The sequence below is a fragment of the Globicephala melas genome, chromosome 18 (assembly GCF_963455315.2).
Source record: "Globicephala melas chromosome 18, mGloMel1.2, whole genome shotgun sequence".
Taxonomy (NCBI): domain Eukaryota; kingdom Metazoa; phylum Chordata; class Mammalia; order Artiodactyla; family Delphinidae; genus Globicephala; species Globicephala melas.
The window spans coordinates 77,483,528-77,498,856 of record NC_083331.1 but is presented as its reverse complement, the minus strand read 5'-3'; positions in this window follow the sequence as shown (position 1 = coordinate 77,498,856).

Sequence of the window (15,329 nt, the reverse complement as noted above, 5' to 3'; positions counted from 1 at the left end):
AATCCTTATTGAACTTTGTAATAAAAAGGCAGTGTTCAGAGAAAGCAGATGATTTTAAAGTTCAACATCTTGATCGCTTCAACATTTCATTTATGAAATGCTGTGTTTAGCCAATACTTTTAACAATTTGCTAAATATGTTTTGTAAAAATCAAACAATTTCATAGTTAGTGGAGTGCTAAAAAAGCCCTGGGATCCATTCTCCTGGCTGCATATAGCTCGAACAGCTGAAACCATTTTAAGAAGATGCTTCATTATAAATCATTGAAAATAGGAATTCACAACAGAAATGCTGACACAATCCTTTCTTCCAAATGAGGGCCTGAAGTACCACCGGATTCCTGATGTGACCGAATGACAAGATCTGACGTGCCTGCTCGGGCAGAAGTGACGCAGACAGCTCTGCTCGGCGAGGGCCGTCTGTGCGGCGCGATCTGGTTGCTTCCAAGTGAAGTGACCCAACAGGGGCCGCACCCGCTTTTCCAAGTGTGTCTGTGTATAAGCATCCTGATGTTGTGCGGTGGCTTTCAAGGTGCTTCCAGGAGCTCGGGGCTGCCCTGGGGCCTCTGGTCTGCAGCAGCCCTGAGTCCCTCAGTCAGAGCACCTGTGCCCCCATCTGCTCATCTGGGGAGAGAGTGCTGATGCAACCTCTGGGAATTCGCTGGTATTTGGCGGAAGCAGCACCAGGTTAGCGCAGGATCGGGGCCAACGCTGGGCTGATGAAGGTAGGACTGGGGGTCCTCGGAGAGGACAGGGGCTGAGCACACCCCGAAGGGAGACAGGCTGGTCGGCACAGCCAGGAAGAAGCAGATGCTGCAGCCCGGCTGAGAAGTGGAGGCCCGCAGGGCAGAGCAGAGTCGCTGAAGGTCCAAGGCTACGACCCTCCGTGTGTCTCTGTATCTTGAATTCAGAGAAAACCACACAGGATGAGGTATTAACACAAGCTGACTATAAACGAAGTCATAGTTTTTCTGATAATCATGAGGTAAGTCTCCAAATGATTCGGTTCTCCTCCTTTGGGGTGTTTGAAGCTGACTTCCCTACCCCCTGGGAGTTAGGGATGGCCACGTGACTTGTTTTGGTCACTGCAGTTGAGTAGAGGGGGATGTGTGTATTTAACGCCTGTGTGTGAACCCACTTTCCCTTCCCAGTTGTAGTGGTTGTAAGCCCACATTGAGGACCCCCCAGCCAAGTGCCCTGCGTGCCTGTGCTGAGACCCGCAGCCCTGCCCCCGGTCCAGCCTGAACGTGAAGTCCTCCTGTGTAGGTGCTGAGACTCGAGCTGTTTGTTACGGCAGCTTAACAGCCTCCCTGACTAACGCAGATGGTGCATCTGGTTCTGATGGACCCGACAAGGAGAACTGGATTTTCTAATTAACGTGGGTGATGCACATTTGCAATAAATTGCGTAAGCTTCAATACACAATGTATTAGAAGACAAATCCAGTGCAACTATGTAAACATATGCTGCACAAATTTAAACGCCATCTTAAAAATGGAAGAGTGGGCACAGAGGTTTTCAGAAGTGTTAGTAGCATATGAACAAGGAAGTTGCAAGACCCTTGGGCAGTCCTGGTCTGGAGAATCAAGAACCAGGAGCACAGGCCCAAAGCTGTTTTGGGGGGAACTGTGCCCCCAAAGTCCCCACTCCCAGTGACTCAGAGGGTGACCTTATTTGGAAACAGGGTCATTGCAGACACAGTTAAGATGAGGTCGTGCTGGAGTAGGTGGCCTGTGATCCAATGTGACAGGTGCCCTTAGACACCCAGAGTCTGGTTCTGAGGCCAAGACCCTTCTGCCTGGTCAGGTCCCTTACGTGTCCTGGGGAAGCTGGCCCGCGTATGACTAGACAACCATTTCTGTGTAACTCACATTCCCATAAAAAGGCAGAAAGACCTGCCCATGTTGACTCAGTACGTGCTCAGTCAAGGCGGGAGCCTTGGGTTCCCTTGGGAGTTCTTGGGCTCCACGGACCGTAACCCCACACAAGTCCGTTAGCGTTTAGGCAGGGAGCCTCTGGGGCTGATCGGCCTTCGCGTTGGATTAACAAGAATACAAATGCGCAGGCTCCACCAGTCAGCAGGACCCGTGAGGGGCCCGAAGCCCTGGTGGGTGGAGATGTCAGCCGGGGGCCAGAGGCAGGGGCTCCTTGGCAGGACCCGTGAGGCTGCCACCATGCATTAAGTGCTTCCCTTAGTCTTTATGCTTCTCATGCCCAGGACCCCGGGGCCCCAAGAAGCAAAGTCTGTTCCTAACATCACAGCCTGGTGAGCGGGGTCGGGACTCACCTTGACCCCCAGCCCCCACGATAACACCAGGCCACACTGTCTCCCCGGAAGCAGTGGAGACTACCCGTTAACAGGAGAACGGAAGAGGGGCAGCCTGCGCCTGCCTCGGGGGACAGGGCCCCACGGGGGAAGGAACCGGGGAGCTGTTCCAGGCAGGAGGCGCTGCTGAGCCTGCACGTCCCGGCCGGGCCGAGGGGCCTCCGACAGCAGCCAGCTTTGTGCCCACCGTCCATCCTCAGCTGCGGGTGGTGCCCTCGGCCCAGGTCTGGTTTCAGCAGGTGCCGGGGCTGCGGGCACGGAAACAGAGGCGCATTCATCGTAACGCGCGGCCGCCCAGCGCCGCCCATGCAAGTGCAGCCAGGCCTCCCCGTCCGCTTGGGTGCGGTCCTGCCGGGCACAATGATTTATTCATGTCTCCACGAAGATGAGTATCATGTGGGCTCATTATATGATGGATTTCAGCTCCTCTGAATGATCGCGCTGCCGCGTGGGACTCGCCGGAGGCTCGGGCCCTGGGAACAGACACCTAACACCGAGGCTTCGTGGGAACCCTGTCCCCGGGGCGCCCGCCTGGGCGGCTGGGAGGTGCACCGGCGAGGCCCGGGCCTGGCTCTGAGCGTCCGGCCGCAGGGAGACCCGGTCTCGTGGGACTCCAGCGACAGAAGGCATCTCCCGCTTCTCTGGAGGCCCTGCTCTCGGCTCGGGCAGGCCTGTGTCTCCGCTGATGGACAGTGGGGAGGGCGCCGGGGGCAGGGGGAGAGGCAGCGCCACTGCTCTGAGGTGGCACGGCTGTGGCCCAGGAGGGTCTGCACAGGAGCTGGTCCCGAGGAGGGAAGGGGACCCTCAGGACGGGCAGTGTGAGGTGCCGGCGGGGGAAAGGCCCGAGTCAGATGCTTGGGGTCGTGGAGCTCACGATGCGCTCAGCGGGGAAAGGGACCGGGAAACCGTGCCTCCGGAGCTTTTAAACAGTTAACAAACAGGACAGGAAGCATTTATCAAAACAAGATTCTCCAATGTGCCCAAGGGCACTTGGTGAACAGAGTGAGTCAGCCAAGGAGGCGGGGGTGGGAGGGGGGGTGGCAGGATAACACTCCCGTGCTGTGGGGCGGCACGAAGAGATTTCTGCTCAGAAACCGGTGAGCCCGGCAGCCGCGCAGGGTGGGGACAGGCCCCCTAGGGAGGGGTGTGGTTCTGTCCCCTCCCCCCTTGTCTGCTTCACTCACACTGTGGGAACCGTGGCCCCGCCCTGAGGACTGCTGTGATGGTAAAGACCCCCAGGGCGGGGCCAGGTGCGCGTGGTGCCCCAGCAGTGGCGCTGTCATTGTCACGAGGGCAGGGCGCCAGGTGGAGGCCTGGCTGAGTCGTTCATGTGTGTTCCGTCCAGGAGAACCCCCTGTCCCCTGTCCCTGCAAACGGCCTCAGGGCTCCGTCAGCGCAGTGAGTGGGGGCCTGACAGCTGGTCCTCAAAAGCCATCAGGCCTGCAGACGTTCTAAGTGGCCCCAAACGTGCAGCAACCCTGGTGAATCTGTTTGTGGATTTTCCAACACTGATAAGCTAAGAGTTCTTAAGCGTCTCTTGGGAGTTGCCCCAAGCACAGACCACCCTGAACGTGAAAGAAACAGAGTGTAGCGTCAGCTTGCACAGGATTTAGATAATTTCACTTTCAAACTGAGTCAGGATGTCTTTGCTGGTTTGCCATTAAGCTCCCTGTGGGTTTTTAAAAATGTCTCCCATAGGCGTCTGGTTTTATTCCCAGGTGCTAATTTATTTGTAAGGCTTACCTTCTTATCAAACTGGACAAATGACGTCCTCAGTGTTCTATAAATTCACAAATTGGAAATGTGACGGTTGAACACAATTCTACGATGCAGCCAGGTCGCTACATGAGAGTGTTGGGTGGGCGCAGGGTCCTCAGAGGTGCTGCGTGGGCATCGCAGGAGCCCGGTTCCCTGACATGAGGGGTCTGACGTGGGGTCAGATCCACTGGGAAGGCCTCCTCCAGCCCAGCCAGGCCCAGGACCGCTGGGGGGGACGGAGCCAGAGAGACCCTCGCGCTTGGTGACGACGGGCAGGGATGCTCGGGCCGGGGGCGCCGGCGGTTACGTGTCGGGTCCAGGCTGCCTCTGCTTGCACGTCCCTGCTGCTCCTACCGCCACGCGCGTCAGCCGGGCTGGGAGTGCAGCGGGAGTGCGGGGCTCCCTCCTGGTTCCCCACAAGAGGACAGGAAGGTACCATCCGAACCAGCGTCGCTGCTGGCAGGGCTGGGACTCCTGAGACCAGGCCGAATCGATTTCCTGTCTAACTTTGCGTACGTCTATACCTCCGTCTTAGTCCCGCAAGATACAAGTTTACGATGGCTTTTGCGTAGATACAAAGGGAAAAGTCAGTGCGAGGAAAACGAGCCAAAGGGGAAAAGAGAAAAAAAATTAAAAACCCGATAAAGCCAGAACTCCAGTAAATATAGCAAGCTGCCCGGTGAGGACCAAGGCCCTTGCTGGAAGCAGGCCACAGGCCTACTTCCAAGCTTGCTAGCAACTCCTACAGAGGGAGGCCAGATCAAATCCATCAGTAAAATAAAGACAGGCCACTTGCCTGGGAGAAATACTCATATTTTAGTCCTAAATCCAGAACTATGGCTCCTGAAGGTTCTTATGAAGGCGGTCATGAGCGACGTCCTCCACATCGCTACTGTAAATACACAGCTCATGGCTGTGTCATGAGAAAGACACGGACACCCACAGGGACATTCAGGAAAATCACCCGTCCCGAAGCGCCGACGTGACATGGCTCAGGTAGGAGGTCAGTCCAAGGCCACCGCGAAGAGCTCTCCCCCCTTGGACAGTAAGGGCGGCGGGTCGGGACGGGCTCTGCTGCAGCTGGACGTGGCTGTCATGGGTCTGCGGGCCGTGGGAGGGGCGAGGGTGCTAAGCCCGTTCTGAAGGTTGAGGAGCTGATCGGAACACGAGCCCAGATTGACCTCCACCCACGTGGTCCACAGGTAGGACCCTCTTACGTGGCTGCGTCCTGCCCCAGAACTCAGTGGAGGGCCGCTTGTTTCCTGAAGACGAGCTTGGCCCGGGAACATCTCCCAGCAAGAGTGATTCGACGTTCACCTTGGCCATGAGACACACAGTGAGGCACAGCGGGGCCGGGGGATCTATGTTCTCCAAGTCGAGCGCATGACACAACAGAAGCCCAGGGAACTGTGAACGCCAACGAACTGCTGGGGAGGGGGGCGTGCGACAGCCACAAGCTCAGACTCGGCTTTGGGGGCGGAGGGTGGTGCCCCTTCTGGCAGCGGTGAGGCCGCGGGGCTGCTGTCAGGTGGACCCGAGCCCTGGACACCTGGGCAGGGCCACATGCTCTCACCCACACGTTCGCCTTTCTATCGCAGGGGCCCATCTCAACCCCAGCAATGTACCCAGTCATTGGAGGGGAACTGAAAAACTTTGCCCTTTTAAACATTTCCCTTGGAAACTATCATCTACAGAACGGCTGCCCTCTGACCCCAGCTCCAGAGTCGCGGTCACAGGCAGGCCCATACGAGGCCCCACAGCCCATGTGCCCCCGTCCTGCAGGGGAAGACTCGGCCAGCAGCTGGAGAAACCCATTTCCTTGGTCTATGTGCTCGGTGGCCCTGGTGGCCCCAAACTAGCCCTACAAAGTCAGGAGGGTGTAAACCGGGACAGCTGTTTCTGTTTGTTTTCCTACTCAGAGTGACCGTGATCTAGCTGCGTCCTCCTTCCTGCCTGTGCTCTGAAGGGTGGCTGCACAGGGCGTGGGGAGCAGGTGGAGAGGTGACCCTGCAGAGAAGGGGGAGCCCCCTGGAAACAGGCCTGAGCCCTTCCTAACCCACGGTTCTGTCCTGACGGCAGGCTTGTCTATCAGAGTCGGGGCAGCAGGAGGACGGGGTATGTCTGCACGAAGGCAGCTAACCCCGGGCCTCTCTCCACTTCCCCAGAGTGAGTCATAGAAAGTGGATCCTGAAAAGGGGCTGAGAAATCCTCTTTCAATCCCACAGCGGCCCCCGTGGGATTGGGCCTCTAGACCCCTTTTTCCATGGAGGGCGCTCCCATCCCTTATATCGCCCTCCATCCCCGTCCTGGGGTACACTGCTGGGCTTCCTGCTGCCGTAATAAAAACAACCAGGAGGCAGGGCGTATGGGGATGTATGTATACATAGAGCTGATTCACTGTTATACAGCAGAAACTAACACAACATTGTAAAGCAATTATACGCCAATAAAGATGTTAAAAAGAAAACAAAAAAACAAACAAACAGAAAGGAGAGGGAAAGAGAAGCGGTGGGGAAGAAAAAGATGCATTTTTTTAATCATAAAAAGAGTTGAATCAAGAGAAAGAATTGCAAGGAATAAAGCAAACGTCGCAACGAGAGGTAAACATCTCAGTGAAGTTAAAAGGTCAAACAGATAAATGTAAAAATCAGTGATAAAAGGCCAGAGCCAGTGAGCTGAAGAGTTTAGAACGTAAGAGCTAAAACAACGAAAAGGTGGCGGAGAGAGGCCAGGAGAGGAGACTGCGGACCCGCAGGCGGCTGAGGGGCTGGAGTGGGACGTGGGTAATATTTATAGAATATTTAGAGGAAAACACTTTTAAAAGAAAAGAAGGCAATTAATTTGGAGATGAATAGGAGAAAGATCAGGACGGACAAGGAACAGGAGACCAGACGGCGGGGCCCAGGGTCTTTACCAATCTGGGGGGTCTGGCAGCCCTTGGGGGGGCGTGTGCTCCCTCTGATGCAGAGATGGCTCTGGGGACAGAAGCTGGGGAAGCAGAAGGGCACAGGCCTGCTCGGTCCCTCTGCCTCCTTCCCAGAGGATTCTCCCCTCTCGGGTCTCTGTTGGGAGGGGACGGCACCCATCGGCGCCCACTCAGGACTCAGTCGTGCTGGGGGGGTGTCCGCGAACAGATTCCAGGCTGTCCTGGAGGCACACACCAGGCCAGTGTTCTCACCCCACCTTCTCCCTGATCAGATAGAGCAAATATAGGTGACATATTTTCTGGCTTTTTCTAAGTGCATCCAGTCTAATTTCCCAATCTTACAGATTTCATATTCCAACCCTTGTGACCTAAATAACTGAAGAACTGGTAAGCTGTACTAAGCAGGTGTTCACTTTTAGCTCAGATCAAACCAACAAGTTCATGTCAGATGCCCAACAGGCAATACTCTGTTTTTGGTGAAGGCCACAGAAGCTCCCTGGAGTCGAAACGTGTCTTCACCTGTAAAGTTGAGACAGCAACCTGCCCAGTTCCCCACAGCTCACGCTGAGCAGCTGGGCGGTGGTTTTGTGTAAAAGCCTGTCTGCTTACAGGGACGTGCCCTGACCATCAGGAATCATCACTGTTGCTGAGGCGGCAGCTGTCACAACAGAATGCAGAGCTTCTACAGAAGGACCACAGAAGAGGGAGGAAAATGCCCTAAAACCTTCTTAGAGAAAAGGAGCATTTTATTCTCAAATTACTGCTGCTGGCAGCAAGGAGCTTCGTATAAATTACAGTCCAACTTCCCAGGCGGTGTTCCCACCACGGCACTGTGTGTTTAGTGCATAATTGCTGCGCTGAGATGGGCAGGTCACCCAGTCAGGGACCTGGCTGTGAAGAATGAACTTGGCTGGGAGCCTGGGTGGGGCTGTGGGGAGGGGAGGTGAAGGAGAGGAGGAGGAGGGGGAGGGGAGGGGTAGGAGGAGGAAGGGGAGAAGGGGAGGGGGAGGGGGGAGGAGGGAGAGTAGGAGGTGGAGGGGAAGGAGGGGAAGGAGGCGGTAGGAGGGGGAGCGGGAGGGGGGAGACACGGAAGCGAAGAGGAGACACAGATGGGGGAAGCTGTGACCACCACATTCTGTGCGGGGTGGGTGGGGTGGCTGAAGGGGCCGGCTCTCCCTGCAGAGCTGAAGGAGCCTCCCTGGCAGCTCCTCTGCCCCCAAGGGTATTACAGAGTACAGCCCTGCGTATGCAGATCCCTGCAGTGGGGCGCCTGGGTCTGATCAAGGGGTTACTGAGTATAGAGGTTTGCAGAGCAAGTTCCTGGGGAATCAGTTTGCTGCAATTTCCAACCCACTTTCAATGCTCATGGCAGGGTAGTCCCCCTGAACCTTCAGTGAGGGGCCATCGGATCTGGTCAGACACCCGAGAGGCAGCGATGAGGGGGCAGGAGCTGGGTGCCACGGAGGGCGGGGCCCTGTCTTAACACACACCTGTGTGTGACAGCCTCCTAAGAACCAAGAGGCCAGGAGTACGAAGTCTGCGAAACAACCAGTTTACCCTTCGCCAGAAAGACTGGAGGAGGAAGAAGATGGAAGGCAAGATGTTGGCTAAACATCTGGGGATCAGGGTGTAGGAAGGACAGGGCTGAGTGTCCAGGAAGTTAGAGTCTAAGCTCAGGGGGACACGGAGGAATTCATGCAGGATTCCACAGGCATGCTCGATCCCGGAGGCCCTAACGATTCCCCTCGTGTGGGGTGGGTCCTGAGCCCACACCCTGAGCCTTGCTGGCGCTGTTCAAGGCTGCAATACAGCATTACCAACGCTGCCCTTCCGGTGTGTGATCCCAGGATGTGCAGCCTCTCCTGGCACCCTCTCAGCTGGGCCCCGATGCCACAGAGACCCTATGAATGGTACCACTGTACTGGCCGAGGGGACACCAAAACTGACGGCGCCGTTCTCAGACCGCGATTCAGAGTAAGATCATCTCTAAGCTGACGTAGAGCATCTTACTCTGAGTCAGATTAGAAGGGAACGGTGTGCAGGCACTAGGTAAAAACCCAACGCCGAACGGAGAGGTTGCCGAGTTAGAAACGTTCGGAACCAAATGACAAGGCAGACGTACAAAGGAAGGTGCCCACGCCTGGTTCTCCCCTCCTCAGGCTGGGGGTCCAGCCACAGTCCAGCCCGCGCTCACCGAGGCCCTTCTCCCGATAGGAACGGACAAGTTCAAGGGTCACTACCTGTGCCCACATACAAGCGTCCTCAGGCCCCCACTGGATGGGGCTGTGGCAGACGCCAGCGCAGTCGCGTATGGCAGGCCGGGGGGTTTCCTGGTCATCCACCGTGATCCGGGGAAAGCCAGGCGTGGTTGGCTGCCGTGTTTCACTGGGTTTTACTATTGTTTAGGTGCTGTAAGGCCAGCGGGTCAGGAGCCAACTGCCACCGAAAAGCATGCAGGGCCGCGTGGGGGCGCCAGGGCGCTCAGAGGGCAGAGGGAGGGGAGGCGTGGGCAGAAGCGTTTCCTGCGGTCTCCAGGGAGCGACCCGCGAGGCAGGGCGGGCAGGCCTAGGACCGGCTGGTGTGAGTAACTCCAGAGGGGTCCGGGGTGCAGGGCTGCCCCTAGCTGTCTGCCTGTCAGACCTGCCCCGGCGGACTAGGGCAGGCGGACAGTGGCTCCCCCAGGAGTGAGAGCTGAGAGAGGAGCTGGAGGCGGGGGTTTAATCAGCCCCTCAAGACGGGGAGCTGACCAGCCCCCAGCCAGCACCTCACCGTTGGGTCAAGACACCATTGAAAAAACTCTATTACCTGCTGAGAAATCAGAAGACCTGGTTGGTTTACTCCTCAAAAAGAATGTGTGTGTGTATGTGCATGTCCATCTATGCGTCAAATACAGCGTGTACATCTTGTATTTCGTATGTGTGTTTCTCATACTGTGTATTATATAATAGTTATGTGTATAGTGAGAACATTCTCTGTAGATATATATGGAGAGAATGCGCTCTCTCTACATATATAGAAAGCATATTTTATATACAATATATATTTTGTATATCATTCACATGTCATACAAAGCACGAGAAATGTCTGTAAAATGGTTTATGCCCTCCTGTGAGACGGGATGGACCCTTGCCACTTCGTGAGACTGAAGGTGTCTCCATCTCAGAGCAGGCTGGGAGGTCCTCCCTGACATCCCTGGGCCGCGACGAGGGGCCAGTCCTCTGCCCAGGAGGCAGCGCTGGACGGCTCTGCTGAGTTCGTCCTCCGGCCCTGAGACATGGTGGCGCGACTTCACCCTTCCAACTTCTGAAAGGACCCCTACGAGCGGGGCTCAGAACCAGGACAAGGGTCTTTACTACCCAATTTCATCTGGGGTAGAAAATGGAGGGGACTTTGCTGATAAAAAAAGACTTCCGTTTTTTAAACTGGCATTCGACGCTTGGAGGTGGAGCGCCCTCCCTCTGCCTCGCGGGCCAGTCAGGCCGGGTGCTAAGGAGAAGGACGGCCTCCGACCGCACCAGCACTCTCCCCGACGCGGTCCCCACAAGGAAGGAGCCTGGAGTAGCTCCTGAGGACGCTGTCGGGGGCGGTGTCTGCGTGGAGCCCAGGAGACTGTGAAGTCATTAACCCCAGCCTGGCGGGATGCCTCGTCGGGCCCTGCAGGCCCCTCAGCCGCTCAGCACAGAGAAAGGCCCGCGACAGTCATTCCGGCGCTAAGGAGGGTAGCTTCCTGGGGTCAAGGGCGGCCTCACGAAGCGGGCGAGGGCTGCCTCCAAGACACTACTTGTCCCTTGATAAGGCAGGGCTGAGGCCCCCGGCAGGAGCCCCGCGGACAGAATGCGTGTGGGCAGTGGGTGGAGCTGGAGCTCAGGCCCCGGCTCCCCCAGGGGTCCCACCCCCGTCCCGGAGCTCCCGGCCCAGATGGGCCCCGGGAGCCTGTCCCTCTCAGGCGCTGGCTCAGGCACTCCCTGCATCCCCCGCCCCCCGGCCAGAGGAGACGGTGACGACGTAGGGTCTGGACCCACCGCAAGCCCAAGGATGGGATCTGCAGAGGAGACGCGCTCAGCCTGACCCACCACGCGCTGCCCCTCCCTGGAGACCCCGGAGCCGCCTTCCCCTCACCACTGTCTCCTGCGGGGCACCCCGGGGTCCCGGCTCCGGGGGCACGGTGCACACAGAGCAAGGGGCTCCCTGTGTCCCTGGGTGAGGCCACCACCCAGTCTGCACTTTCTGTGCCAGGGGCCACTTGTCAACTCCCCAGTGACTGACGTCAGGAAAGTCCTCTCCCTTCGGGGGAGTCTCCTGTTCTCTTGCTCTGGTGCAGGGACGCATCCAAACCAGAGGGGCTCTTCCCTTAGAATTTCTAGTGAGAAACGGGGTGAAGAACCAGGCACCCACCCATGCCTTCTCGATAACTTCTTCTCAAAGCCACGAAGCAAGGGTGACGTCTTATGCCTCCAGCTCCATTTGCACGTGGCTGCACCTGCGCCTGTAACTGGGATCAGTTTAAAGAACACTTATGGAGCACCAACTGTATGCACCATGGCAGCTCTAAGAGCTGAGAAGGTGGCTGCCTGTCCTGAGGGCTTACAACCTAGCAGAAGAGGTAGATCTAGTGCCCTAAGGCTAGCACCATGCGGACCAGGGCTCCTGGGGGGACTAGCCAGCGCTTCGGGAAGCGGGGCGGGGTGGGAGAGGAGGGGAAGGAGGTAACGTAGGAGGTTGGCCTCGAGAGTCCAGTAGGGGTTTGTACACCAGCTGGGCAACGGACGCCTTCTGATCGATTGAGCAGGAGGGGCCCGGTGTTGGAATATCTAAGATTTGAAGCAACGCTTCCCATCTCGAGTTGGAATGTGGACTCCAAAGCATTTCCATTTTCCTGCATAAATCCCAGGAGAGCCAGAGACGGGCTCGGTGCTCACCAAACACTTCCCGTCTCCACCCTGGGCCTCGCACGGCCTTTGTCTCCCAGCCGCCCCGTGGCCCAGGCACCCTGCAGACGGGGCTCCGGCCGGTGGGCCCTGGACGGCTGCACAGGGCAGGACCCGCCTCACCCGGGAGAGCCACATACTGGACTGCGGGAGGAGGGCAAAACCGAGCTGTTGCGACGTCAAGCCACTGGAACACTGGGGCTGCTGCTAAGCTCTCCACTTACATGCCTGTGCGCCGGCCGGCAGTCAGAAAGACGGCGGTAAGGAGCGGGGAGAAGGCAGACCCCGAACCACAGCCCTGCCTCTTTCCTGCCCTGCAGTGTCTGCACCTGGGAACCTGCTGTGGACCAGAGAGCAGACTGCGGGAGACGGACGTGTGGCTCCCACCTGGGCCGCAGGAAGGACACCCCTCTCTGGACTCACGGAGGTGGGGGGCTGGCTGTTTGCTGGCTGAAGGGTGGAGCTGATGGAGGATAAGCCTTAATGAGCAGGCTTCCGAGAGCGGCAGCGTCGTGTTATCCAGATGGGATGAGGCTTCCAGTGGAACCCACAGAAGAGTGGACGCCTCCACATTCCAACAGTGGAAAATGCTGACCCCTAACACATTCCACTTCCGCGGCCCGTCCACTGTGTCGGCAGCAGGGCCCAGCTCCCCGCGGGCCCGCGTCAGTGCAGAGGGGATTTCACAGCGGCGGTGGCCGATGCGGGGTGGTGAGGACGGTGGCGCAGGCAGGGCCGCGGCCGGAGATGGCGGGCTCCGCGGGCTCCCGGCGGGAAGAGGGGCTGGGGGCGTGGCCTGATCACGCTGCCCCCAGGTGCGCGTTGGGGCATCATTTCCAAACGCTGTAGGAAACAGGGCTAAGTTCCCACAGACACACACAGAGACGGGCTGTAAAGCCTGCGGTCCCCTGACTGCTGCGGAAAAGATCCTCTCCTCTTTCAACAGCAGCCATCGGTAGACTTTTTCAGGACCAAGCCTGTTCCCACGCAGGTTATTTGACTTGGAGTCTCTGTCGTGCCTTTAATCGCATTGTTTCAGATCAGCTGCTTTACTCCCAAACTTTCTCCTGGGGGGCGAACGGCACCGAAACGGTCGTTGGCCGGACGGGCGCCCGTTCTAGGCCCCGCCTTCTCCGTCCTGTCCCGGGCCGCGGTCTCGCTGGCACCTCCCGCTCTCCTGCTCCCAGGGTCCAGGCGGGTCCTTTCCACTCCTGCCCCCCCCATGCCCTCCCCACTCAGGTGCCATCAGTCCTGCCGTTTCCCCAGCAACACGCGGAGGGTCTCAAGATACTTCATCACATTCGCACACCGAACACGACCCGTCACATTCATGGTTTCTCTGCCGTCCTACTAACCTGGATTTTGTAACCCAACCAGCAGGAAATTCTGTTTTCCATGAATCGCTCTAAAGCTAGCACAGCCCTTCCCGAACTCGGGGACCCGGCATTTGGTCAGTGGCTCATACAAAGTCCGCCAGGGCTCACAAATCTGCAGGAGACACACCGCTAGGAGGGACATGTCCTGAGCCCAGGGTCAGACGTGAGGGCTACCCGCTGAAAAACACCGCTAGGAGAGACATGTACTGAGCCCAGGGTCAGACGCGAGGGCTACCCACTGAAAAACACCGCAAGTATGCTCATCGTAAACATCATACCACCGAGAGTAAAGACACATGATTTGCTAAGAGTGTGGGTAGCTGGCAGGTATATGCGTTGAGGTCCACTTGGAAGCCTCCAGCCAGGGCTCCATGACTCTATTCACCCTCTTTCAACGCAGGGCCTGCCTGAACAAATCTCAAGGTGACCGAGACAGGATCACTAACACAGGCGTGACTGATGACAAAATCAAGACTCAAAATCCTCACGACGGGTGGGAGCCTGGCCTGGACCTTGGAGAGCTGAGCACCTCGCAAGAGCTGATGTGCAATCCTCCTTCCCCACTCTGCACTCAGTGACGGCACGTCAGTGGCTGGAACTCGGCAGTGCATGGACCCGGGTGCATCGATACGGATGCACGCGTGTGGATACACGGACATGGGTGCCTGAACGTGGAGGCATGGACATGGGTGCATGAACGTGAATGCATAGACATGGATGCACGGAAACCATGGAAACGGGTGCACTATAGAGCAGGGCTCCCCCCACCCCACCAAGAGCCGGTTGCAAGGCATTCACCAATCACGCCGCCGACTAAAACCTTCTATATCCTTAATGCAAGGGAGCTGTTTTACCGGTTCTGGTTCTCATTTGAAATTCCTATAGGACGGCCTGTCCCACAACTGACTTTGGGATCTGATGTGTCTGGGCGCCTCGCCTTGTCCCTGTAGGTCTGCTGAAGTGACAACATGTCCGGCAGCTCTGGAGCAATGCCACCCATCCCGCTTCTCCCCTCCCCAAGCCAGCACTTGACACTTTGAACCCAAAGCTGCACCTCGTCCTTATTCCTCCCAAATGACTTCCTGTTGGCTCTCTAGAATGTTCCATCCCTTATCAGCTTTATGGTCTCGGGAGTCACATAACCTTCCCAAGCCTCATCAGAATCATTACTTATAAACGTGAATAATAATACAATTTCAAATTATGGTTGGGAGGGTAAAATGACACACAAATATAAAAATGATTTGTGTTCAGTAGTTACCTGTGGTTTTTAGAGATAACTAATCAATTTCCCCTAAAATCCATTAGCGTATCACATAAAATTCAAAGGTGAGAGACAGCGTAAATAAAATACAGTTCAAGATTCTGACACATGAAGTTTATCTGAAAAGCCATTAAGAACTTAGACCAAATGGGTTGATAAGTGTCTTAGCGCAGGCAGAAATGATAGTTTATAGGTAGCTGTAGAGAGAGTTTACCTGGTGGAGCCTGTTATAAAGTTTGCTAGCACCTTAAGCGCAGGTATGGTAGGGTTTGGACTGGCCTTGGCTCTCGGGGCCTGGGATGATGTAAGGATGGTGGTGGCGACGCCAGCTGGCGTTTGTTAAGCGTCTACTATGTGAACCATAGGTAGTAGACACCCTGATTCCTACTTGACACACATTTTCTCGTTTAATCGTCATAACTTACTGTAATTGTTGTGCAGTAAGGAACTGGCCTGGGTTTGTCCCGGGTGCCTGCGAGGTGACACGAGTGTCTCTGTTACGCACATTGGCCCCTGGATGAGGATGATGTGACTCGGGGGGGGGGGGCTACGCCCACAAAGCTGACCGCGTGATGTCAGCCCGAACTCTGACCTCTCCGAGAGGAGGGTGGCTGAGACCCTCCAGAGGGTTGAGCTCAATCGTGCCTATGTAGAGACCCAGTAAAAACTCTGGACAAGGGCTTCCCTGGTGGCGCAGTGGTTGGGAGTCCGCCTGCCGATGCAGGGGACACGGGTTTGTGCCCCGTCCAGGA